The sequence below is a fragment of the Paroedura picta genome, chromosome 7 (genome assembly GCF_049243985.1).
Source record: "Paroedura picta isolate Pp20150507F chromosome 7, Ppicta_v3.0, whole genome shotgun sequence".
Taxonomy (NCBI): Eukaryota; Metazoa; Chordata; class Lepidosauria; order Squamata; family Gekkonidae; genus Paroedura; species Paroedura picta.
The window spans coordinates 57,666,185-57,692,962 of NC_135375.1; the positions used below are offsets into that span (position 1 = coordinate 57,666,185).

Here is a 26,778-nt window from a genome sequence, read left to right on the forward strand (position 1 = left end):
AAGAAAAAACTCCAGTCACCTTAACATAATTTACAAACAGAATGCAGAACAAAGGTTGTTTAAAGAAACAGATAAAGCTAAAGCAGGTCAAACAATTATTTGGGCCACTGTAGCAGAAGACTGATTTTGTTGGTAGAGTTAGCAAACTCTTTCTCACATTGCTGCATCCTATGCATGAGAACAGAGTTTGAGTCCAGGAGTCAAGAACAACAAAGTTTAATTCTCAGTATAAGCTTTAGTGTACATGCATACTTCTTCATGATAGACTTTAAATTTGTTGGCCATAAAGGTGCCATTGGACTCAAATTTTGTTCTGTTGTTGCAGACCAACACACTCATCTGAATCTATCCTATGCATGTTCACTCAAAAGTAAGGCCCTCAATGGATCTTGATGGAATTGTAATTCTGCTTTGGTACTGTGAACGACACAACTCACATTGGTCCTGCAGTTATCCTCATTGACCCTGCAAACTGGTAAGAGAGCAAGATGCAACATGAGGATAACTTATTATTGAAAATGATTTTTATAAAACGTAATGTACATACTGTTTTATTCCTGTAATACTTCTATCAACAAGCACCTCAGCCATAATTCTGCAGAATTAGACTCATCAGTGACCTAAAATTAATGGGGGGTGCCTAGGGTTGCTGGAGAATTTGGGAGGTGGGGACAAAGTGTTCAGCATTCTGGCAATGCACATCACTTCCCGCATGAAACAGGAAGTGATGTCACCATGTTCAGGCAATGTTCTATAATGTCTCTACTGTTATTTCTTTATTTATGCCATTTATATCCCACCTTTCTCCTCAACGGGGACCCAAATCAGCTTATATCATTATCCATTATGCTTTTTTATGTTCATAGCAACCACTCCAGGCAGGTGTGTGAATGGCCCAAGGTCACCCAGCAAATTTCCATAGCAGAGCAGTAGAAAAGAGCAAGAGTTCAGGAGCACCTTAAAAAATGAGCAAAATTTGTGGCAGGGTATGAACATAAGTCACAGCTCACTTCTTTAGATATCTGAAGAAGTATCAGGAGAAATATCACAAAAGCTGATACCCTGCCACAAAATGTTGGTAGTCTTTCAGGTGTTACTGAACTCTTGCTTTTTTCTATTGCTACAAACACTTTACAATCTATTGCCCATCTTGATCTATCTCCATAGCAGAGGAGGAATTCAAACCTGTATCTCTCAGTTTTCTCTCTAGTTCTCCAAATGGTGGTTTCCTTTCCTTCCCGTCTTCCTGCAAGAGCCAGCATGATGGAGTGGTTAAGAGCAGTGGATCTCATCTGGAGAACCAAGTCTGATTCCCCATTCTTCCACATGCAGTCACCTGGGTAACCTTGAGCTAGTCACAGTTCTCTCAGAATTGTTCTCACAGAGCAGTTATCTTAGAGCTCTCTCAGTCTACCTCTCTCAGTCTACCTCACAGACTGTCTGTTGTGAAGTAGAGGAGAGGAGAAGAATGGCATTTGTAAGCCACTTTGGGACTCCTTCAGGCAATGAAAAGCAGGGTATAAAAACAGCTCTTCTTCAAAATATTAATGTAGCAGTTTTCATCAGGACCTGTTTTAAAGGTCAGAAGGAGTTCACAAGCAGTGCTGCTCCACTCTTTACTGTGGGTGTCTGAGGTTAACTTCATTTCCCAAAGAAAAGAATGCAAGGTGGCAGCATAGCACACCTCTCTTATGCTCCTTTTACTCCTGTTGGTTCTAGTGGGGCTAAGAGCACAAAACAGTCCTGCTGCATTGCATTGCAGGAGATCTGATGTGATCTTCCAGTTCCTTGGGGAGAAAGCACAGCAAAAGCTCTTAGAAAAACAAAAGTCACACCGGGTTCCCTTTGGTGAATCTCCCAATGGAAAACCGGAAATTCCCCCAGAGGTCTTTGTGACACTGCAGAGACCATTGGAGCATTTTTCAATATCATTCTAAGAGAGCAGCCTGCTAATAGTGCTGCATAATTCTCTCATGCTCATTCTGGGTGTCCTTCCATCTTCGAAATGGGGAATCACCACAGAGGCCCAGGCCTGTGATCTTGATGGGAGGGATGAGTGGAAGAGGCAATGGAACAAGGGTGTCTTATGTTGCCTCTGCTGTTGTTGACTGCAGATTGCATTTGAGTATATGTTCCATGGAAAACCACCTCTGCTTCTCCATAATATGTGCAGTAGTCAGCTATGAACGGATGCTTTTAGGCAAAGCCAGCTTGTATTTTAATCTGCAAAGGACACTGCTCCTGCACTTGCCATAAAAAAGGAAGGCACAAAAGTTGTAAAATGCTGTACATTACTGGGATACATCATGCAAATGCTGTAAATTACTGGTATTTCTCAGGAATGCTTAGAGAAAAGCTCTCTCTATTTCTGCATAAAACATTTTATCCTGCTTCATGTGTACAACTACTCATCTATTTTGTTTAGATGTGTAAAACAGTGGGTTTTTTAAACTATGTTTGAAAACTGGCTATAGCACTTTACCTTATTTGTATGCATGGCTGCCAGTATCATATATGAATAAGGCTAATCTGTTAGTGTACATACAAGTGTACAATACTATCAGCATCTAGGCATTAAAAGTTGTCCATCACTCAAGCTTTGAGACAGAAAGCCACTTGTTTGTCTGCACATGTAAAAACAACCCAAAACACCCAACACCTATTTTTTTTATAAGGTGCATGTTTGTTCCTAAACCACTATCCATATTTTTAGATAAAATAGGGTTTTTCCATGTTTGCATATGTATGCTTGCACGCATGTGTAGCAACCATGTTTCTTTTCATATGTATACACATCTGTCTGACTGTGAGCATGTGTGCATTCCTTTCTGTGGACAATTCATTATTACCCAGTCTGATGTATGCCAAAGGAAGTGCCACAAGTGAATCTTCACTGCTAAACATATTTGGGGTGCCCTGAGCCTAAAGTGTGTGGTTGGACGTCCTTGTTGTACAAACCCAGTGCCTGCCCGCCCTTTCCCCTTTCCCCATCTCTCTCTCCCTCTCTGTGCAGAAAGCAGCTAATCCTGACAGAGTTGCTTTGTGCGCCCAAACCCTGCGCGCAGCCTGAGGGCGTGCTGCAAGGGGGAGTCCCCAACGCCCCCTTCCCCGTGCGCGAGCGCGTGGTGTGTGACAAGCGGGGGAGGAAATTTCCCCTTGGCTCAGTGACCTTGGGCGGCGAGCACCTGTTTCCCGAGCGAGCGAGGGAGCGAGCGGGAGACGGTGGCAGTCCTCGAGCCGCCTTTCTGGTCGCGAACTCTGAAGTTGCTGCCGCCGGGCCCTCCACTTGCCATTGGCCAGGGTGCGCGCTGCGGGGACCGGCTGAGCAGGCGCTGGTGGCGAAGGCGCGCCAAGCAGCGGGTCTCTGGGGCTGGCGGCGGCGGCGGCAGCGGCGGGAGGCACCGGCTGCTGCTTGTGGCCCTCGTCCCAGTCGGCGTAGGGGGCCTTTGCATCTTCTCCATTCGGCCGAACTTGAAGCGTCTCGGGCGCCGGAGTGAAGGCGGCCGCTGGCTTCGGCACCCTCGGAGGAAGCCGAGCGCCCCATGGCGCCTCGGGCGCAGCGGGTGTAGGCGCCCCGCCGCTGTGCGGAGCCTGGGCGCGCGCTGCAGAAGGACCCTCCGCTCGCGCAGCCGGCAGCTGCCCTGAACAGGTGAGGGATGGCGAAGGCGGGAGAAGGCAGGTGCCTTCCGGGAGAAGGGCTTTCCCAGGGGCGCCTGGCTCGAGAGCCCGCATCCCGCTCAGACTCCCTCGCGGTACCCCTGGTGCTTGGGCTGCTTGACCGGGGACGTTTCCCAGCCCTCTTCTTCAAGTGCCTGGGGAGGGGAGCTATGTCTGTCTGTTTTCTGGACCGAAGTACTGCGCAGAGGCTACCCAGGGAGAAGAAGGGGACGGGGTTAGCAGAGTTAAGGGCCATTCATGGGATTAGAGTTGTCTAGAGAAATAATGATCAATCACATTCAGAAAAGTAATGCTGAATCCTAGTAGAAGACAGTCCAGCAGGTGAAATTCTCCGTCAGGTTGATTTAGTATTTAAAGATCTAGAAGAGCAGGGGAAAATGCAGGGCCAGTGGCCACGATTATCCCTCCCTCCACGCTTCTTTAGTTGTTTGGACAGATAAGCAAAGCCAGAAGAAAGGGTTAAAATAGATAAATCTACACAACACATGTGGATGTACATGCTTTCTCTTAGGAAAAAAAGCATCACTTTTGAGCTGTTAACTGGCTACTTGAGCTTCCATAGGAAACACACAGTAACACTCTACAGATATTCATGTAAAATGTTCATTTTATGAATCTTGTAGACGTTTTGCTATCAGGAATTGTAGATTATCTTCCAAGGTGGCATACTTTCTGCTGTAGGGAAACATGGCTACTGTTTGGAACTTTGTTTCCAGTCCCACCTCCTATCCTTTGCGGCTTTCTGTTCAGGCTTCCAACAAAGTCTTGTTTTGAGAGAGAAAACTGCTTGTCCTTGTTCCACCCCCCCCCCCCCTCCTCCCAAGTCCGTGCAAGAATTCTTTCACTCAGCATGTCGTTTACGCTTTCAGAGGGGGTAGGCTGGGAGTCTGGGCTGTTTTGTTCATGGCTCAGTGTTGGTTTTTAATAGCTGACTAGCTTAACATCACATTCAGTTTTCCCCTAACTCCAGAGTTGATTAGAAAGACACTGCAAGAGATTGCTAACTTTTGATAGCTTTGATATTGTTGGTACCATAGAATGTACATAATGTTTGCTGAAATAGCCCTGAAAGAATGACATAATTTGTAACAAAGTTTACTGTGTTCCTGTGGAATATGTGAGGTGGTAATAAAGAGTAGTCTCTAAACATGTACATGGTCCCTTCTCTTCCCATTAGCTGCCATAGCCTGTTTCCAAATACACAACAGTTGGGCTCTAGGGTCAACAAAATGTCTTTCAGGGGCTACTTGAGCTCTCAAATATCTGATTTTCAGCAATGAAGTTTTTCTCTCTGCATCATTCACAGGCTTTTATACATAGTATACTTAACAAGAGTGGTCCCTTACCTTTGTGACAATGATAGTCCCATGCACTTCCCTCCATTAGAGGCAAGATTTTTCCTATCCCTTTTGTGACTGAGCTGCCCTAGTATGACAACAACAACAACAAAGCCTTTATTGGTGTAACAAAAAGAAAGAATAAACAAAAAATACAGTACAAACATGGTATGGACCAGGTTTGCAAAACAAAACAATTACTGCCCTAGTAATGTATTTTCTTCTTTGCTGAAGAATTCTGGCTATCCCACCCTATCATCTTAACACCGCCCATGGCGCCGCAGGCACCACGGACTAAATAAAAGGGTAAGGGGTTCTGGGGCGGGATGTGTCCGGGATGAGGAAGGGTCCGGATTGGACCCTTCCTCCGGACAGACAATCTGATTCCCAGCCCAGCAACTGTGAGCCACGCGCAGCGCGGCTCGCAGTTGCTCCTCTGCCGCCGCCCTGATGCGTCGGAGGCGCTTCGCGCCTCTGACGCATCAGGCCGCCCGCAAGGGAGCCTCCGGCAGCCACGCGGAGCGCGGCTGCTGGGGGCTCCCTGCCTGGCGGCCTGACGCGGTGAGAGGCGCAAAGCGCCTCTCACTGTGTCAGGCCGCCGCCCGAGGGAGCCCCCGCCAGCCACGTTCCATGCGACTGCTGGGGGCTATTTATTTTACAGCAGGCTTGATCACTAATAGTATGATATTTTGGCTGTTAGCTCTGCAAAGAAACCCAAACTTAAATAACTTAAATGGCACTTGAGGCATTTTGAAATTCAAAAATAACAAAATATTTTATTTAGAGAGAAAAGGTCTTTTGAAACCAGGGGTTGGAATTTCCATCATAAAACCAGTACATGCACAAACTTTAGTTCTTATGTTTCAGGCTAATTAGAGTTTTAAAAGCTTTTCACAGACCCATTATGCACGGCGGCAGCTACTCCGCGCTGCCGCTGTGCTGTTGCGGCGGGTGAAAAACCCCACCATCCTCCGTGTATGCATGGGGGCAGAGCTCCACCAGCTATCCTTGCACAATGGCCCAGCGCAGGCAACACGGGCCCAGAAGCGCCGGGAGCACAGGTAAGTGGCAGTAGCAGCTGATGGGGAATTGGGGGCAGGAGGCCCACACTGCAGGATGGTGGGGAGCAGCACGCTGCTCTCCCCCCATGGCGGGGGTAGGCGATCGCCCCTGTCAGCTCCGCAAAAGCCTGGCTCCTCCGATTATGCACAGGGCTCGGGTGGCTTGGACATCGTCTGTGCCCTTGGGATTCCTGGGACTCCAGAAGAAACCATGTTTCGTTAACATGGGTCTTCCGAGGGCCTATGCACGCGCACGCTGGCGGTGGCGGCGTAAATTAGTAAATTAGTAAATTAGTAAAGAACCAACTCTTCTTCTTCTTCTTCTTCTATTAGGGATTTTCCCCGAAGCCCTGCCACCACCAGCGTAGGCGTTCCAGTCTGTGCATAATGGGTCACAGTGATGTAAATATTTCGAAGAAGAAGAAGAGTTGGTTCTTATATGCCGCTTTTCCCTAACCGAAGGAGGCTCAAAGCGGCTTACAGTCACCTTCCCATTCCTCTCCCCACTGAGGCTGAGAGAGCCCTGATATTCCTGTTCGGTCAGAACAGTTTTATCAGTACCGTGGCAAGCTCCAGGTCACCCAGCTGGTTGCATGTGGGGGAGCACAGAATCAAACCTGGCATGCCATATTAGAAGTCCGCACTCCTAACCACTACACCAAACTGGCTCTCTGTTGAAAAGCTTTTGTTCTAAACACTTCAGTACACTTTCTTAGAATATTCTGACTCTTTTGGTTTCCAGAAGGCTGTTACACTCTTTCTAGTACCCAACCTCCTTCTCTTGAGACACCAGTATTCATCATGAGTTTTTAACTACTTTTAAGGTTTCTACAGGCAATGTCTAACCACACCGGACCAGGAATCTCTGCACTCTTCAAAGCTAACTCCCTGTTTGACTGAGTTGGGAATTCTTTTTTCTCTCTGGAAGATCTGTCCTCATCATTGGCCTGAATGGGAGTCTTCACCTACTTCCTAAACTTCCTAGGCAATTCCCCCGAGTTTTCTGTTTGTGTTAAACCACTCTCAGCAGGGCTGAAATCCGACACAATTCTCAGCATCTTAAGTCTTTCTCAGCTTGGCTGATGCACACCAACTAGAATGCTTAGAGCAGCTAGCTCTCTGTTTCTGTGAAAAATTAACTCTACACCATTATTTGTACAGGACTTCAAAGTTTTTAAAAAGTGCAGTATGTCACAGTGACCTAGTTTGTAGCATTCCATCCTCTCTACTAAAGAGGGTTTAGTCCCAAAATGAGTCCAAAGTGAACCTAGAGGAGGGCAACGAAAATGGTGAGGGGTTTGGAGACGTATGAAGAAAAGTTGAGGGAGCTTAGTATGTTTAGCTTGGAGAGAAGATGACTTAAGAGGTGATATGATAGACATCTTCAAGTACTTGAAGGGCTGTCACATAGAGCGGTGGCTGAAGTGGCCGATTAGCTCGTGGCCCGGCAAGCTTCTTGCTGCGGGAGGGGGGGGGAGAGGTAAACGCGGCTGTCAGTACGCCGCCGACGCAAACGCACATGCACGGACATGCTGTGCATGCGCGTAAGCACCTGGCAGGGCCGCAAACATGCACACATGGCAGTTTCACGCATGCATGCATGCACAGAACCTCCGCACTTGCGCGTTTGTGCCCCCACTGGGACCGCAAATGTGCATGCGCGAAACTGCCACGTGCACACGTTTGTTCCCCCACCAGGCGCAAACACGCATGCGCAGCAGCTCCATGCATGTGGGTTTGCGCAGGGCTGTCGTGCATGCATAGGCAACGGGCTGCAACCTCAAAAAGGTTGTGGACTGCTGACGTAGAGGATGGACCAGAACCCGTGGGAGGAAATTAATTCCAAATAATTACCAGCTTAACATACTTGGTTGAACAGGCTTACTTGGGAGGTAGTGGGTTCTCCTTTGGAAGTTTTGAAGCAGAGGCTAGATAGCCATCTGAAAGAAATGTTGATTATGTGAATTTAGGCAGATTGTTAGTGGGTGGGCAAAAGGGATTGTGTCTGAGCTTGGCTCTTGCGGTGCTTTCTGGCATGCCAGGGAAATGCTGATTGCCACTTGGTGCTCAAAAGATGAATTTCTTCCAGACCAGATTGACCAGGGATTCTGTTTTTTTTTTCTTGTTGGGTGGAGGCATCATCTGGACATGGATTTGGGGTCACTGTGGGAGGGCAGGTAGTTGTGAATTTCCTGCATTCTGCAGGGGGTTGGGTTATAGATGACCCAGGAAGTCCCATCCAGCTCTTTGATTCTATTTGCATGTGTTGTTACCCAAATAGGCAGTCTCGTAATTAATTGGGTAAAGGGACAGAGCAAAAGGCGGGATTCTTTACTTATATATATGAGGATTTTCCCCTTTAAGATCTCTCAAATAAACCAGGTAGATGTTTAACTGGAAAGGTGTTTATTAAAAAGAAAATGAAAACGCATACACACACAGAAACATACAAAAGAATTAACAAAGAAAATAGTGAGAAAGGGGCAAGTTATTTAAGGAAGGACAATAATTACCGATCTTGAAGAGGCTGGTAAAAGCAAGTGTAAGAGCAAAATGGCCAGCATTTTGGGAAGTGAAAGATTAGATCCACAGGAAAGTGGGGATGTGCAGAGGATTCAGTAACACACATACACACCAACTACTGGAGTAGTAGGGGTTATTCCAGTTATAGGACTGTGCCCTTAGATGGAGATGACATGCTGGCAAGAAAACAGAGATGAAATGGCTTAACCTAAGGTAGACAAAAAAGATGTGAGAGTCTTAATGTCTCTACAAGCACTGGACCCGAAGTTCAATCAGGAAGGTAAAAGATTTAAGTGCTGCTTAATCAAAGGGTAATGTGGGAGTAGAAGTGAGGCTAGGGTGAAGATAGGATTAGGTTGAGTGAATCAGTAGGTCTTATGTGGCCCATTGTTCTAGTTATGATTATTTATTGTACATTGTATGTAGTGTAGCCAGGAGAATTGTTTGGCAGCCAGGCAAGGGACATCCAGAGGCAGTTTGCCATTGCTTCCTCCGTATCATGATCCCTCGTGTTCCTTGGAGGTGTCCCATTCAAATACTAGCCAGGGTCATCCCCACGTTGCTTCCAAGATCTGACGGGATTGGGTTTGCCTAGGCTATTTAGGTCAGGGCACTCATTGTTTTAAAATGTTTGTGGTGTGTGGTATATTCTGAAAACAAATTTGGAAAACACTGAAGTTTAATCAGTGGCTTGTTGTATAAATAATGTATATGTGCTGTCTACCCTGATTTGGAAACTGAAAACCCAAATATTAAATACCACCCAATTAAACTATTAATATTGCTAAATCCCTTTCCCTCCACCTGCTTAATCCCATTCAGCCTAATTGAATGGTCACAAAGCAATGTTTGTGAAAGGTGCTTGACCTACAAAGGTGCTTTACAATCCCCAGGGAAAAGGAAATCCATAGTTGTGAGATATTAAGTGAGAACAGTTGTCTGTGTGGCCACCCTGATGCAATGAGGATGCCTTTTGTGGTGTATGAAGAGGACATTTGAAAAAGTGGCAAGTAGCCCTTTACCATTGGTTCCACTCAGCTTCCCTTGTGTCCTGAGGTCTACATCTATGTGACATTCCTGTTCATACCTGAACCAATTTACTGACCAATTATTTGCATTTTTCTTTTTAGCACAGGTGTTTGGTGTACCATTTAAAGTATCTTTGTTTGACTAAACTGTTCCATTAATTTGGAAACAAGGCCATGCACAAGGAGTTTTTGGGGGAGGGGCAATGTTTCCAAGTAAATAAAATAAAACAAATACAAATAGCTACATTGAATCAATGAAAATCTATTAACAATGGACAAAGTAGGAAAATAATAGAAAAAAGCATTTAAAAATTCATGAAAAAGGAGAAAAAACTAAGAAGTTTCATGAAGGTTCTAGAATGCATTGTAACTCCCCCCCCCAAAAAAAAATCCTGTGCATGGGCCTATTTGGAAAGCAAGGGGGTCACTGTTTTTCTCAGATCTCTCTAGCATATTTAACATGGGTGTATCAAAAAGTAATGTATGCTATGGTATAGAGTTGAAATGTGATAAGGATGCTATTTTAAAACAAGGGAATTAAATGGGATGGATACAGCAATCTTTCCTCCTCCTTAATATAGCAGATCTCAAGCAGAACCTTTTTGATAGTCAGAGTGGACCTTGACTAACAACTTTTTGATCTGTAGATATATTCTGACCCCAGAGGTTGGTTTTCTTTAGGCATTGTGTTTGAAAGTATTAAGTACCCTGAGGGCTCAGCAGTGCCTTGGGACTGTGAAGGGCAGGCATTTTCTGCCCATAAGTCTCATCATCCGGTTGGAATGTGATGCTGCCTCAAGAAGCTAAGCAGATGAGGCACCCCTCTCCAGCCTCATGGGCAGAAGGCCGTCCTGAGGGCTCAGCAGTGCCTCAGGGTGGTGAAGGGCAGGCATTCTGCACGTGAACCTCAGTGGTGGGCTGGAGAGGGTAGCCTAGTTGGCTGGAATGCAGTGCTGCCTTGAGAACCCAAGCCGGTGAGGTGTTGAAGCTTGCGGGCAGAACCTCACCCTGAAGGCTCAGCAGTGCCTCGGGGTGGTAAAGGGCAGGTAGCAGAGATAGATAGGTTTATTACAGCTTCATTTTACTGACAACAAATCACAAAGTCCAACAATTTAAATGGCAAGGCAGAAGTTCAACAGTTTAATTTAGCATAGCCTTCTTCAGACTAGTACACACTTATTGACTAACCCTTAACTAAAACTTGACAAAACAGAACTAAACTAGTCATTTAAATACCAGAAATCAGACTATTCTATTGCAGGCTACCCAGTTACACACACATACACACATATATGTAGATCACCATAGCCTACCCCCAAGGTAACAGTTCATTATTGTGTAGGATTGCAGTGTTTGTCCGCTAGCTGTTGAGCTCTCACAATAAACACATTCCCCTTGTATGTTATCAAAATTATTGAAGGTTCCTTTCTACCTTTAACACATTCAGTTAGCTTGGACACAAGTACTTTGAAAGTAAATGTTGTTCACCAATGTAGTAAGATTAAGAACAAGCCTGAAGAAGTGGAAGTATAACAGCCTATCCCTGGACAAACCAATGCCCTGCATTTGGGGGGGGGGGGAGTATCTATGGACTGAGCTTTGGATTTAATGCAAGACTGAAACTGAAAGCTGGCTTTGGACTTCATTTTTTCTTGTAAACACTCATGAATGCCCAGTAACACAATTCAAGAAGAGAGCATGCATAATTAGCTATGTGTGTTTTTCCTGATGTGCATGCAGTATAGGATGCAAGTAACTGAACTAGAGATAGAATTTAGCATAGGAACAGATAGGCTTGTGAACATAATTGTGTTTCTGTGTTGCTTAATGGCTTGTTTATATTATGTTGTCAGGCTTTATAGAAATCCTAGTTGACAAGTAGCTTGGGCAGTATTTTCTCATGATACAGATTCTAGAAATGTTGAGCACCTTTCTGCAAATGGTCTAATTTGATCATGCATTTTCTGAAATTAATGTTAATATTTCTTGATTATATGCTGAATTGTATTACTCTTTTGGTTTATAAGGTAAGTTGATGATGAAGCCATGGACGGCATTTAAATCAACAAGAAACTTTTGGCCAACAGTATTTACTTAGTGGATAACCTTATGGACGTCACTGGTTTCCTGGTTCAAATCCATATCTTACCATCCACATCTAAATGGAACAGCTGTTCACTGTCCATTGCTGTGTGAAATAGGACTAATCTGTTTCAAGCTTGTTCTCACCAAGCAAATGTTTACATCACATGATAGGAACTAATTTTAGTGTTGATTTGTCTCAACAAGGCCTGTAAGAGAGACACCATTTTTTCTGGGGCACTATTTCAGAAAGGGGAGAAATATGGTTGGTGCATACACTGACATTCATATATTCACATTCCTTAATCCATGACAGTGCTTTAAGTGTTCATCATTTACCAGTCTTTGACCTTTTTTACCTCTGTAAAATCTGAGCTAGAATTTGCAAATGTTTTAAGTCATTCTTTTTCTGAAGAGTAGACTATAGCTTTTTCTAAAAGCCTAAGTAATATATTCTATTGTAGTGATTTTCTTTGCAGTTGTTTCCTATATGGTGTCATGTAAGCCCATTTTCCTGTCTGTAAAAGTCACTTTGATGGATTTTTCACTTGTAAAATTTAATGTGAATTAGAATAGCTTTTACTAAAACAGTATCTTTTGATTTTCATGCATAACTTTTTTTTGGAACTAATGGTTCTCTCTGTCTGCTTAATAAAATTTCCTTTTAGAGTTTTAAGCTTAATTAAGCTTTCCCTTTTTGGAGCAATTTGTTCACTTTTCTGGAGTGGTCATACATAGAATGTGGTGATCCTTATATCAACAAAAAAGTAATTACTTTTAGGTGATGCACTAGGTAAGGAGTGAGTTGAAGCCAACTTAGATAACATCACTTCACTATGAATAATAATCTTCTTAAATAATTAACTAAACATACTTTCCATTTAAGCCTGGAGTAACAATAATGGTAACATAATACTATCCATGTGACAGCTAAACAAAAAAGCTATTATACATGGCAGACTGGAGTTGCAACCTGCTCAAACTTATATTCAGGCAGAGCTTGGCATAATTCAAGACAGAATGTGTATACTGTTACATGCTCTTCATTTCAGGGCAGTGAAAAGTTCCATAAACTCTGCTACTAGATTTGGCTTTGAAATAAGCAGTGGCGTAAAAACAGGTATTAGATCACCTGAAAGTGACTTGTATACCTCCCATAGTGAAATCTGTGCTGATATCAAAGGGCTAGAACCATGACCCAAACCATGGCCCTAAAAGTCTACCTGTATTTTAAAAATGCAAGTAGCCTACAGTGACTGATCTCTTTCCTTCAGCGTTGAGGACAGAGTGTAGCAACTGGGGAGAATCAGTCATGCTGACACCCACTCCCTTGTGTTTTTTCACTTTGTTTACATATATTCAATAAAATTTCTCATAGTTCCACAAACTTAATATCAGCATACATTTATCAAAAAAATCTGAGTTTTTCTCTTTCGTCTGTATTACAATTTATTTTAGATATATTTAAGAAGATAAGTATAGCAAGGAAACATTTCAAAGTACTGTTTTATTTTTAATGTCATAGCTGTAATTAAGGATAGAATTTTCACTGATTCTTATTAGAACAACAGTAATTACTCCCTGTATATGCCATTAGTAATCAATCTAAAAAATCAACAGTAAAATTGTATCCTTAGTTGATGTGCAATTGTTTGCTTATGGCAATGGTTATTTATTGAGGATGATGGTGTCATTGGATAGTTATCCAGGTCAATAAACATATAGATCACTCTTCTGGAACTGAACCCAATCACTGAAGCTTTTTGGGTGGGTAGGGGAATGTCATGCATCACTCCTCAGAAGTGCATTGTGCTCTCAGATCTGTAGATCATAAAATATTATTTTACTTTTATTCAGAAGTGCAACAGTTTTAGACTATGGCTGTAATTATTTTTTTCCCTGCAAAATTAACAGAGATTGCTACTGATCCTGGACAACCTTTGGGAATAATATTTATTAGAGAAATAATCTCTGTAACAATGGTTCCTGCAAACATGCACATGGATTTCTGATTATTATTTTCAGTGGTTAAGAAACAAGTCCAGGAGACAGTTGACACATTACCAAGCCTGGCCCAGAAACAGAGTCTGTCTAGGCCATCAGCATCAGACATTCTTTCCATTGACTAGCTGAAGCTTCCTAGGAAAAGTGATCACTGTGACAACACAGCTGAATGGGGTAGGGGAATAAAGGCTTCACAAGTGTAGGGCTGAGCTAGACAGCCTGTTTCTATTCTCTGAGAGGCAACTTTGAAGAGAAGGAGCTTTATTTAACCATTTAGAAAATTCCTTGTTTTCAAGTCATGCCAGCCTTGATGGGGAAAAAAGTTAAAAGATTTGCACGCTATTGGAGAAGTACTTTGTAAATGATGCCTGGGAGCATTTCATGAACTGTCATTATGGAATATTCTTAGGCCACCAAGTACTATTAATTACTGTAAAGTATTTTAATCATCCATGCAGCTTTCTGTCTAAAAGTTACCTTCCTTAAAGTAGTCATTATTAATATATTTTAAGAATCATAACATAAAATGTGTTTCATGCATTTAAGGTAGATTGGAATAGCTGAACAAATATATTTACAAAGTATGCAAGATGGTTACTTTCTTGTTACAGTAATTCTCCATTTCTTTAAACCATCATTTAAGTCTTTGTAATTTGTCACACAAGACAAATCCGACAAGAGAAAAATAAATTCCTTTGAACTCTGGTGTTGGAGAAGGCTTCTGCGGGTTCCATGGACAGCAAAAGTCACAAACAAGGAAATACTACAGTGCATAAAATCTGATATATCATTGGTTGGAAAAATTCATTCATTCATTCATTCATTCATTCATTCATTCATTCATTCACTCATTCATAGTTTTATACCGCCCTTCCCTACGACTCTGGGCGATTTACATAAACCATATAGAACATTTACAGAGAACAATATCAATATAACAATAACAATATAACAGATATCAATATAACAAATAACAGTAACATATCAGCTAGAACAACATTTCAACAAGCAACTTTGACAAGCCCTCGGTAGGTTTACCTCTCAGTTGGGGGGGGGGAGGTACCTGTAGATGTTTTGAGTCAGTCAGCCTCAAGCAAAAGCAAAATCACAAGACAACTCACTTACTTTGGGCATATCATGCAATCCAACTCAATGGAGAAAGCAATTAAGCTAGGATTGGTCAGTGGAAAAAGGAAACCAGGCCAACAAAGGGCACGGTGGTTGGATGCGATTGGGGTAGACACCAGCCAGAACATTGCACAGCTGAGGGTGGCGTTGTAGGATTGGGGATCGTGCTGGTGGCTGTGCCTTGGGATCACCAAGAGTCGGACACAACTGAATGAATGACAACAACATTTTGTCAGATATATTTTCCCCTCATGCTGGACAAGTGGAGACTCTGAATTGAAGTTTGTAGGGTTGGCATGGAAAAATGAGAATAGGATTATAGCCAGTTCTGAACACAGTAACTCTGTCCAAGGACAAGCAGATTCACAGTTTGGATCCTGCATTGTTTCTGAGAGGCTAATAGTATAGATGAGCTATGAGTGTCTTTTTCTAGCATTTGCTGGTTTACCAGCTGTAAATATTTCTGGAAATGGTAGACGTCGTCTCATTTGAATGTGTCTTGGGGCTTGGGAGTTGGTTACACTGGGCTTATTCCTGTTGAACCAGACAATTCAACAAGGCTGTCTTTCCAGGGGTCCACTTAATAAGGCTGGGTGATACTTGGGCCCAGCTATAATACCTGCATGTGCTGGAGTTCCTGAGCCTGTGCTCTGTTCATGCCAAGATCCTGAGTGGAAGTACTATATTCGTAGCAATGTTCTGGATAGGGTCCTATGCAACCAGTCTGGCACTTCACATCCTGTGCACTACCTCAGCCTGGGACTTCTGTCACTGCTGTTCCTGCACATTGTAAGCAGGTCCTGGGGGCTATGGTCCTGATAGAGGCTTGCTGGCTAACTCAAAGCCTAATGCCCCCTTGCAGGCTGTGGTAGGGTGGCCTCTGGTACTGCTGGCACGTTTTCAGCAAAGATACAACAGCACAGCAGGTACTATATAAGTATGTACTGATGAGGTTATTTGGTGGGGGGGGAGACTATTGATTTTTTCATGGCTTATCAGTACATGCTTTATATTGTCACCAGAGTAAAAAAAAAAGTGTGTGTGTGTGAGATGCAAGCTGAGTTCCCTGTTTTCCATCAGGAAAAAAATCACCATGTGGAAGAAGCCCGTGTTAAAGAACATCGGTACTGATTGAAGTTGTTAATTCTGCTACAATGCACAGGATTGGTTTGGGATGTTTTTTTCAATGGTGCTTAAAAGGGAACTGTTCCCTATGTGTGTCAGATAAAGAAACACTTCTGAAGACATTGTCAGATGGCAGAATATACCAGTATCATGGGAGTTCTGTGCATAAACTCACTGTTTAGCCTACTTTTATAGCAGAGCTTTATTGCTTGTTTAATCCATGCCACATGCAGATGACCTGAGCAAACCCTACAGGAAGACAGAAGTCTTGTTATGTACATGTGGAACAGTTGCTCAAAATCTGATGCACCAGCTGTGGCCTGGCCAGTTTGGAAGTCAAGGGAAACTTGATCTTTTAATCTGTCGTTCTCCAGACAGATATTGTAAATAACAACTGCTTCCAAAGAATACCTGTCAGTTAGAATGAAATATAAAGTGTGAGGGGGGGGGGGTTATTTAAAATTATCATCTATACAGAAATTTAAAAATAAGCATATAAAACCTTTAAGTAAGAAAGGGATTTTTTTTCTTTTAGTGTTTTTTGTTATGATTGTGCATATTATTATGGATACAATCCAGAAAACTAAGAATGTGTGCCTCAATTGACATCACTGGCTTATTGCTCTTTTATTATGTCCTGAAACTCTACTGAATCCTTTAGTTTCCATCCTATGCATTTTAATACTCATAAACTTTGTTGTAACAAGCAACAACAGTGATAGTTCTTGAAAGTAGTATATTAGGGACTGATTTTTACCAAAAAACTTCTGGCAATATGTGCACATAATTCTTTTGCAACAGAATCCCATGCACACAGACTTTTCAACTTTAAATGACTAGCAGTAGGTTTTGTGGAAGAAAAACCATTAATAATTGTTGCGATTAAAGGCTGCCTATGTAGTATAGCTTTTTTGGCATGAGCTTTGACATACACTTGAGTCAATAATTGTAAAGTGCTTTATAACACATGTTGCAATTAAGCTGGGGAAGCTAGTTTCTTTTTTCTGTCTTAATTTTTACTATGGAGAATACATTTTACAAAGTACCTTATTAAATTCACAGTTTTTAAAAAATGTTAAGGACATTTAGATATCTGTAAAATTTGGGTTCCTGAATGTAGTATGCTACTCTAGCTACTTCATCAGTCATTGCTGCAGATGACAATAATTTTTGTAATGATAGATAAGTACCCTTGGTGCTGGGTGCCTATTATCAATATCTTTGAGTTTCAAAAGAGGGTGCAGTCAAATTTAAAGAGTGGAATAACTGTTCTACAAGGAACATAGTTTGAGGATTGAAATCCCTTTTACTTATGTTTATGTAATGCACTCTTCATTTGTTTAGCTTCAATTTATTGCTTCCAGAAAGGAAATAGTTTACAAACTCACTTTCAGAAGTTTTAGGTAACTGGAAATTAGACCCAATCGACATATCTTAATAGAAGAAATTATTGTGGAAAGATATTAATTACTAGAAAAAGGGGCTTTGATTGTTAGAGTTTCCAAAGCATTGCCTTTGTTAGGCCCCTTTAATGATGAAAAAGGCTTCTTATCTTAAAGGAAATTGGACTCCGCACTAAAGAGCCAGTTTGGTGTAGTGGTTAGGAGTGCGGACTTCTAATCTGGCATGCCGGGTTCGATTCTGAGCTCCCCCACATGCAACCAGCTGGGTGACCTTGGGCTCGCCATGGCACTGATAAAGTTGTTCTGACCGAGCAGTGATATCAGGGCTCTCTCAGCCTCACCTACCCTACAGGGTGTCTGTTGTGGGGAGAGGAATGGGAAGGCGACTGTAAGCCGCTTTGAGCCTGCTTCGGGTAGGGAAAAGCGGCAAATAAGAACCAATTCTTCTTCTTCTTCTAAAGGATATGAATGTAAAGACTTAATGGCTCTGGACATATTTTAAAGTGAGACTAGAAATGCATAATCATATGAATAGCAATTGGTAGCTTTGATATTAAATCATTATTTAAGTGTTTTATGTATAATGTACAAGGTTTTTTTTACCGCTAGTAAAGTAGTTTACATAGCATTGGTATATCTAATTTTTGTAGCCAAATATGTAGATCCTTAACATGGAGCCACTAGAAACTGAATTCATGAACAGTCAAGACTGATCTTTCTACAAACCTGAAAAATGCCCCAAGTTACTAGAAGAAACTGAAATTGTCTGTCCATCCGTCTGTCCATCCATCCATTCCCTACTATAATACAAGCAGCACCTGTAGCTTTAAGAAATTAATGCTCCCAGTGTCCCTTGCTTGGCAACAACAACAGTATAGCCAGCCTTAGAGTCTTAGTTTCTGACAATGGACAACAAGAGGAGGGCCAGGGCCCTTTTCTGGTCTATTTTGGCTTTTCAGGGAGAACTGATTATGGTCTCAAACCATGAAAAATATTTCAGCAGTATCTTTATGATCAAAAGGTTGAAAAAGGCTGCTGTAGAGTAATGACCTTGGTACATGATTATCATTTTGTGTGAATAAGGCAAAATAGCAGAAAACCTCTTATCCTCTGTCTGTGCTCCCCACTGCTGCTCAGCAGGACTTATTTATTATTTATTTATGTTTCAGTTTATATACTGCCACTCCCACACAGTGGCTCATGGTGGTTCACAACAATAAAATAAACACAGAATCCCCCCAAAAACGCTCCTCATGGCAACAATCCCACCTCCCTCCAGCTCAGTAGACCTTTTCTGTAACCAGTATTCCAGGGGGCTGATGAATTCACTAGCCAGTGGCAGACCTAGATCTTCCTAGCCCTGGGCTCAGCCAAAGACCTGGCAGAAGTGCTCCTTCTTGGAGGCCCTGTGGAACTGAGACAGTGACACCCTTAGCTCTCCTGGGAGCTGATACCACAAGGTAGGGACAGAACTGAGAAGGCCCTGGCCCTGGTCGAGGCTAGGCAAACCTTCCTTGAGCCAGGGATCTCCAACAAATTCAAACCCACAGAATGCAATACCCCGTGGGGGGGGGGCATAAGGAGATAGATAGTCCCGCAGATATGAAGGGTCCAGACTGTGAATGGCCTTAAAGGTAAACAGCAGAACCTTGAACCTGATTCGGGCCACAACTGGTAACTAATGTAGCTGCCTCAGCACAGGTTGGATATGGACCTTCCAAGATGTTCCTGTGAGGACCCTCACAGCTGCAATTGCACCAGCTGCAATTTCTGGGTCAAGGACAAGGGTACGCCTGTGTAGAGTGAGTTACAGAAGTCTAGTCTGGAGGTGACTGTTACATGGATAACTGTGGGGGAGAGGACCACTCCCTGAGGATCTCCACAAGGGAGTCAGCAGGGATGCAATAAGTCTTCCCCCACTGCAACCCTCTGAGTCTGGATCCTGAGAAAGGAAGCCTTATTTACCACACTGGGCACATGTAATATGAAGTTGCCTTTATGTTGTTCTTGGTTGCTCATAAGTAAGTGCCTGCAAGTTCATGTACAGAGACAGCAAACCTCTGAATACCAGTGCCAACAGGCAGCATCAGGGCAAAGCCTTGGCATCCGTGCCCTGTTTGTTGGCACTCCAGGCAACTGGTTTTATTCTTATTTACTTGCACAACCAAGTTTAGGGCAAGCGTCCCCAAACCTTTTCAGTCTGCAGACACCTTTAGAATTCGGACATAGGGTAGGTGTGCAGTGACCATAACAAAGTGTCAGAGAGTGAGGTTGCATATAATTTTATTGTTGGTTTTTAGCATTTCAAACAGAAGCTTTTTTTTTTTTTTACAACATGCCCTTTTCAAGTAACATTGCTTTAAAATTTTGGGGGAGAGACATCTAAGATAAGAAACCATCATATGATAATATCTGTATTTTGTAGATATCTAACAAATGTATGGAAAAGAGAAAAACAAAAATGCTTCCCCTGGAGCATTTTTAGGGGCCTTTTTTCACCAGTCATTTTTGACATACTTGTAACAATTACAGGTATTGCTGAAGGGCTGTGGTGTGTGGAGAGCTCCTCGGAATGTAGAGAGCCAGTGTGGTGTGGTGGTTGACTGTGGTGGCTTCTAATCTGGCAAGATGGGTTTGATTCCCCACTCCCCCATATGTAGTCAGCTGGTAGAGCTGTTCTGACCCAGCACTCCTGCCAGAACTCTCTCAGCCCCGCCTCCCTCACAGGGTGTCTGTTGTGGGGAGAGGAAAGGGAAGGTGATTGTACGCCACTTTGAGACTCCTTTGGGTAGAGAAAAGAGGCATATAAAAAACAACTCTTCTTCTTTGTCTTCTTCTTTCACATGTTTATAGTTATAAAAGGTTTCTGGCCAGATTTAAATAGGAACATAAATGATTTTTGAAAAGTGAACAAAGTTTGATGTGATATGATGATCAACTTCAGTTATAAACATACATTATAATAGGGGACTCTTCAAATAGTCCCACTTGGTGTTATATAGTTTCCAAAAACTCTTGGCTGGTTGATCCAGATGTCATGCCTGAAGCAAGTCACTGTCTCAGGCTTATTCAAGGACAGGTATTATAGCAATGATAATTGACATCATGTAAATGAGGTGCTTTGAATGTTTTATAGCATAAGCAGTAGGCTATATTTCTCAAAATTATCAAATTTGCCAATTACCTTTGGGAAATAGTAAAGGAACTACCCATGAAACCTATTATAACATGGTCATTTTGATACTATGTCCAGAAAAATTGTTGGAATATATTGTTGTGTTGAGCCTCTTGTGGCGCAGAGTGGTAAGGCAGCAGACATGCAGTCTGGAGTTCAATCCCAGCAGCCGGCTCAAGGTTGACTCAGCCTTCCATCCTTCCGAGGTCGGTAAAATGAGTACCCAGCTTGCTGGGGGGTAAATGGTAATGCCTAGGGAAGGCACTGGCAAACCACCCCGTACTGAGTCTGTCATGAAAACGCTAGAGGGCGTCACCCCAAGGGTCAGACATGACTCAGTGCTTGCACAGGGGATACCTTTACCTTTATTGTTGTGTTGTTGTATTTCTAGGCCATCCTTTCCCAAAGGCTCAGGGCATGTTACAATAGTTAAAACAAAACAATTTAAAGGCACAAAAATAAATATGAAATCTTTACAATATAAAAAATAGACACAAACTACAGGCTTCTATGCCTGTCATTACCTTATCAGAGAAAAAGGAAGAAAGGGTAGGGACATAGTATGAAATATAGTCTCCTGGATGCAAATTTCATTAGATTTGGGCAGGGAGGCCAGCATAATCTTGATGTGGTTCTAGGCCTCAACCATAGCCTGGTGGAGCAAGGTCTTGCAGACCCTATGGACCTGTTTAAGGTCCCGCAGGACCCTGATCTCACGAGAAGATTGCTCCACCAGGCTGGGCCAAGGCTGAAAAGGCTCTGGCCCTGGCTGAGGCCAATTTGATTTCCTTGGGGCTGTGGGCCCTGAGCAGATTTTGTTCACTTATTCTGTGTGCTCTTTGGGGGACATGGGGGGGGGGTGGAATCATACAATACATTCAAGATAATGAGGAAACATAGTTCTGAGTAAAAAGTGATGTTACAGAATATTGACTTTATACCAGGCTACCTTCCTTAAGCCTTAAGTACTGCATCATGGGGACAAAAAGTATTTGAATGTTCCCTTAAAGTAGTGATTCTCAATGTGGTGCCTTCTTGATCCCCAGTGACGGGTTTCCTGCTGTCCATGTCCTTCCCCAAAGTATCACTTTTACAAAGCAGATAGCCATTTTCAGCTTTCTTCCCCCTCCTCATTGTAGCAGAGGAATCCTGGAGGCATCATCTCTATATCTGCAGGGAAATTTCATTCAGAATCAGCTAGTTTTAGCTTGTAACCTTCCTGCAGTTTATTATTGTCTCCATCCCCCTATTTTATGACAGCCCCACTCTCTGTTCTCCAAATTCCAAAAGCCTCTATAGGCTTGGCATAATTGGGGACACTTACCGTAAAGAATATATTGAACCTGGTTTTAGAAATTTATATCCAGCAACAAATAACCCACAAATATGATTGCCAACCTCCAGTTGGGCCCTGGAAATCATCTGGCAATACAACTGATCTTCAGACTATAGAGATTAGTAGCTTTGTAGAAAATGACTACTTTGGAGGGTAGACTCCAGGAATATTGAAGCCCAGAGATGGCAACTCTAACTGCAAAATAACTATTTGTGAAACCCCCTAAGTATATTTGCTAACCTAATTCTAAACTGATTCAGAGTATGATTTAACTTCATATCTTGCAAGGATTGAACGGGAATCAAACTTTTATAATTTTATTTGCACAAATCATGCTATATATATTCAGTGCTCCCTTTATAAAATATTTATTTTATCTTAAATATTTTGCATGTTTTGAATCCTCTTGACAAACAATATATTTATTTCCATATATATAATGTTTAAAATACCATTTTCCTAAATTACAGTTCACTTTGACTCTGATTGTGGCAGTAGCATAGCTCTACCTTAAATGTATGAGTAAATTGTTTTTCTTTACTTATGTCTGTATTATACATAAACAGCAATAGTGCATAAAAATATATTCATAATCATTATCTAAGCAAGAAGTTGAAGAAGATTTCTAATATGTTTTAAAATGACTGTATTTCATACTCTAATATTGTATCTCAGTCAATAAATTGTTGATTACTAGGCAAAGGTTAATATAAGATTAATCATTACTGACAAAACTGGATCAGATTCAAGATTTTTATAAGGTCAGCATTGTTGGTTTTAAATATCATTTTTATCTGTCCCTGTCAACAAAACAGATCATTGGTTTGGGGCTTATATCCAATCCCATATGATGCTATCTGATGTTTATCACTTTCTGACTGAAAAGTGGATAACATAGAACCGAATGACATAGAGCCAGAAATACAATAAAACTGAAAATAATAATACATCTTAGTAAGCATGCAGTCAAAAATGCTATGGATATTGATCAAACAATCAAACAACTTTAACTTATTTTTCTTAACCCTGTCATTTTTAATTTGCTGACTTCTGTGTGAATAGAATATGATTCTTAATCCAAGAAAACTTTAAACTTGTAAGTCTTGCAGCTGTCATATGATGTGCAGCTGTTCAAATGATAGTTCGACTCATGCAAACACATACCCATTATAAAGTCTCTTGGCGTGCTGTTAGGAATTCAGCTTGTTGCATGGATGTGTACAGAATAAAATACAGCTTCTCCAAAACCAAAGCTCAAATGGATTTCTCATGCGTAAATAAAACAAAATTAATCAAAGAAGAAACTGCATATATGTCTAAAACAACAGTAACTGGTGTTTACCACAGAAGTAGGAATGTATAAATGCAAGTAAACTTAAACTGGTAATGTTTTTTAAGTCTAGTCTTTTGCATTACATCAGGCTTTCTCAACCAGGGTTTTCTGAAACTCTGGGATTTTATCACTACCTTGAAAAGGTTTCACCAATTGTGTGGGAGTTAATTAATTTATAATATTTGTTTAATAAAATTATGACCATATATGGTCGACCTACCCCCCCTTCCCAAAATAGCCAGTGATGGGCCTAGAAGGGATGAGAAGGGGAAGGGCTCCAGACATACATAACATTGTTGAAAAAATTCAACCAGTTAGATGTTACAAAAATATAATCTTTTTGGTTACATTTATTAAACAGGTTCCGAATGAACACATTTTTTTTCTTTTTCAGTGGCCCATTTCCAAGGTTGTTCTCTTCCTGAGTGGTTTGATATCCTATGAATAATCCCCCAGGCTCAACATTTCCTGGGGGTTTCCAGGGTGCCTCTTTCTTTTCTTGGAGGGGGGGGGGAGAGAGGATCGAAGAAGGCAGAGGAGGGAGAAAAAATCCAAGACCAACAGAAGCTGAGAGAAATTAGGGGCTTCTCCTTTAAGGCAAGCTTGTCACACGGCCACCTTTGGCCAGTCAGGGTGTCTCTACCATGGAGGTTCAAAACAGCCTGCTTTCTCAATACGAATCTTAAAATATTGAGGTTTAAAAGCCCTCTAAGATATCGCACAATAAAGGTAGGGTCACTCTGGATCAATCCTTCTTGCTGCAGAAGGAAAATTTAAATTGCTCAAAATCAAAATGGAAATCGCATTCTGTGTAGATGGCAGGGACTGAATTGACCTGGGATTGGAATAAAAGCTCCATGCATTTTACACCCAGCTGGGTGACCTTGGGCTCACCATAGCTCTGATAAAGCTGTTCTTACCAAGCAGTAATATCAGAGCTCTCTCAGCCTCACCTACCTTACAGGATGTCTGTTGTGGAGAGAGGAAAGGGAAGGCATTTGTAAGCTGCTTTGAGACCCCTTTGGGTAGAGAAAAGTGGCATATAAGAACCAACTTTTCTTCTTTTTCTTCTTCTTATTCTTCTATATGAGATTTTTTTGGAAACTGATAAATACATTCCAAAAAATCCTGGAAACATTTGGGGGCATCATTTTAACGCTCCCAGTAAGTGGTTTTCTTCAATTTTACAGTGTGTTTGTGCCAGTATCTTCTTGTCAAGTCTGATGACTGGCTTGCCTGGTTGGCTTGGCTTGTATCCTCTGGTGTGAAATAGGCTCTGTTGCCACAAGTGTTCCATGCTAAAGTTAGCTTACTTTGGATTCTCTGGTTTGACATTGGTTGTGGTGGTCTTCTCACATTGGCCTATGGTTCTTCTGGGATCCTCTGGTTCAACATTGGTTCTTTGGGATTTGCAACAATATACTTTGCTTCTGTTGGCTTGGCTTAGATCTTATGGCTTAACATATATATAACAATTATGTTTAATTTTTAATTTACAGTCCTCTGCTGAAATATACATGGCGAAATAAGAAATTTAAATTTCCTTTCCCCTCCTGGGGATTACCAGTTGGGTATATCCAGGTATGACAGATACTTGTGGCATTTATATTTTAATAGATAGATAATATAAAATTTATTCCTGCCTGTTATAGATAGTAAGAGTTAAATAAACCTTCTACATTTTTATAGCTAATATAAACAATTTAGCAATGCTAATCAGTTGTGCTGATTTTCCGTTTTGATTTTCCTTAATAATTAAGCAAAAGCTCTAGGATGCAATCAAGTTGTACACTAGGGGATTCATGCAAATAGTTGATTTTTTTTACAGTCAGTTTTCTTGTTAAACACACTAAGAAGGAAATGTATTGACTTAAAAAAAAGGAAATATAATTTACTTTCTTAAACTCTTGTAATAAGGGAATCACCAGTATGTTGGAAATAAGATTGCAAATATACTTCTATTAAAGTTGAACAGAATTAATTGACTATTATATTCATGTGTAAGGCAATAGTGGTTTGATAATTAAGGGGGGAAATATGGAAATATGGGGGTTAATTTTTATTTGTTGTTGTTGTTAGGTGCGAAGTCGTGTCCGACCCATTGCGACCCCATGGACAATGATCCTCCAGGCCTTCCTGTCCTCTACCAGTTTGGTGTAGTGGTTAGGAGTGCGGACTTCTAATCTGGCATGCCGGGTTCGATTCTGCACTCCCCCACATGCAACCAGCTGGGTGACCTTGGGCTTGCCATGGCACTGATAAAACTGTTCTGACCGAGCAGTGATATCAGGGCTCTCTCAGCCTCACCCACCCCACAGGGTGTCTGTTGTGGGGAGAGGAATCGGAAGGCGACTGTAAGCCGCTTTGAGCCTCCTTCGGGTAGGGAAAAGCGGCATATAAGAACCAACTCGTCTTCTTCTTCTTCTTCTTCTTCTTCTTCTTCTTCTTCTTCTTCTTCTTCTTCTTCTTCTTCTTCTTCTTCTACCATTCCCCGGAGTCCATTTAAGTTTGCACCTACTGCTTCAGTGACTCCATCCAGCCACCTCATTCTCTGTCGTCCCCTTCTTCTTTTGCCCTCGATCACTCCCAGCATTAGGCTCTTCTCCAGAGAGTCCTTCCTTCTCATGAGGTGGCCAAAGTATTTGAGTTTCATCTTCAGGATATGGCCTTCTAAGGAGCAGTCAGGGCTGATCTCTTCTAGGACTGACCAGTTTGTTTGCCTTGCAGTCCAATGGACTCGCAAGAGTCTCCTCCAGCACCAGAGTTCAAAAGCCTCAATTCTCTGCTTTTTAGGATGCTGTCCAGATTTGCCATAGCTTTCCTCCCCAGGAGCAAGTGTCTTTTAATTTCTTTGCTGCAGTCCCTGTCTGCAGTGATCTTGGAGCACAGGAAAATAAAATCTGTCACTACCTCAATTTCTTCCCCATCTATTTACCAGGAATTGCTATGATCTTCGTTTTCTTGATGTTGAGTTTCAAGCCAACTTTTGTACTCTCCTCTTTCAACCGCATCAACAGGCTCTTTAGTTCCTCTTCACTTTCTGCCATTAGAGTGGTATCATCTGCATATCTGAGGTTGTTGATATTTCTCCCTGCAATCTTGATCCTAATTTGTGACTAATCCCGCCTTTCTCATGATGTGCTCCGCATACAAGTTAAATAGGCAAGGCGACACTATACAGCCTTGCCGAACTCCTTTCTCAATTTTGAACCAATCAGTGATTCCATGTTCAGTTCTCACTGTTGTTTCTTGATCTGCATATAAGTTTCTCAAGAGACAAATAAGATGCTCTGGTATTCCCATCTCTTTAAGAACTTGCCACAATTTGTTGTGCTCCACACAATCAAAGGCTTTAGCATAGTCAATGAAGCAGAAGTAGATGTTCTTCTGGAACTCCCTAGCTTTCTCCATGATCCAGCGTATGTTGGCAATTTGATCTCTAGTTCCTCTGCCTCTTAGAAATCCTGCCTGTACTTCTGGAAGTTCTCGGCCCACATATTATTGGAGCCTTGCTTGTAGGATTTTGCGCATAACTTTGCTAGCATGAGAAATGAGTGCAATGGTG

At 42.0% G+C, this 26,778-nt stretch overlaps 1 protein-coding gene across 2 annotated transcripts in view; it reads left to right on the forward strand.

Annotated features, from left to right (window-relative positions):
* The first annotated feature begins 3,050 nt into the window (after window positions 1-3,050).
* The window catches only part of MEGF10 (multiple EGF like domains 10), a 115,889-nt gene continuing 92,161 nt past the window's right edge, over window positions 3,051-26,778 (forward strand). Inside the window, exons 1-2 of one of the 2 annotated variants that reach the window (XM_077344457.1) lie at window positions 3,051-3,649; window positions 24,713-24,794. The gene's annotated coding sequence lies outside the window, so the exon portion shown is untranslated. The remainder of the gene's footprint in view (window positions 3,650-24,712; window positions 24,795-26,778) is intronic. The other variant, XM_077344456.1, reaches the window with a different exon arrangement.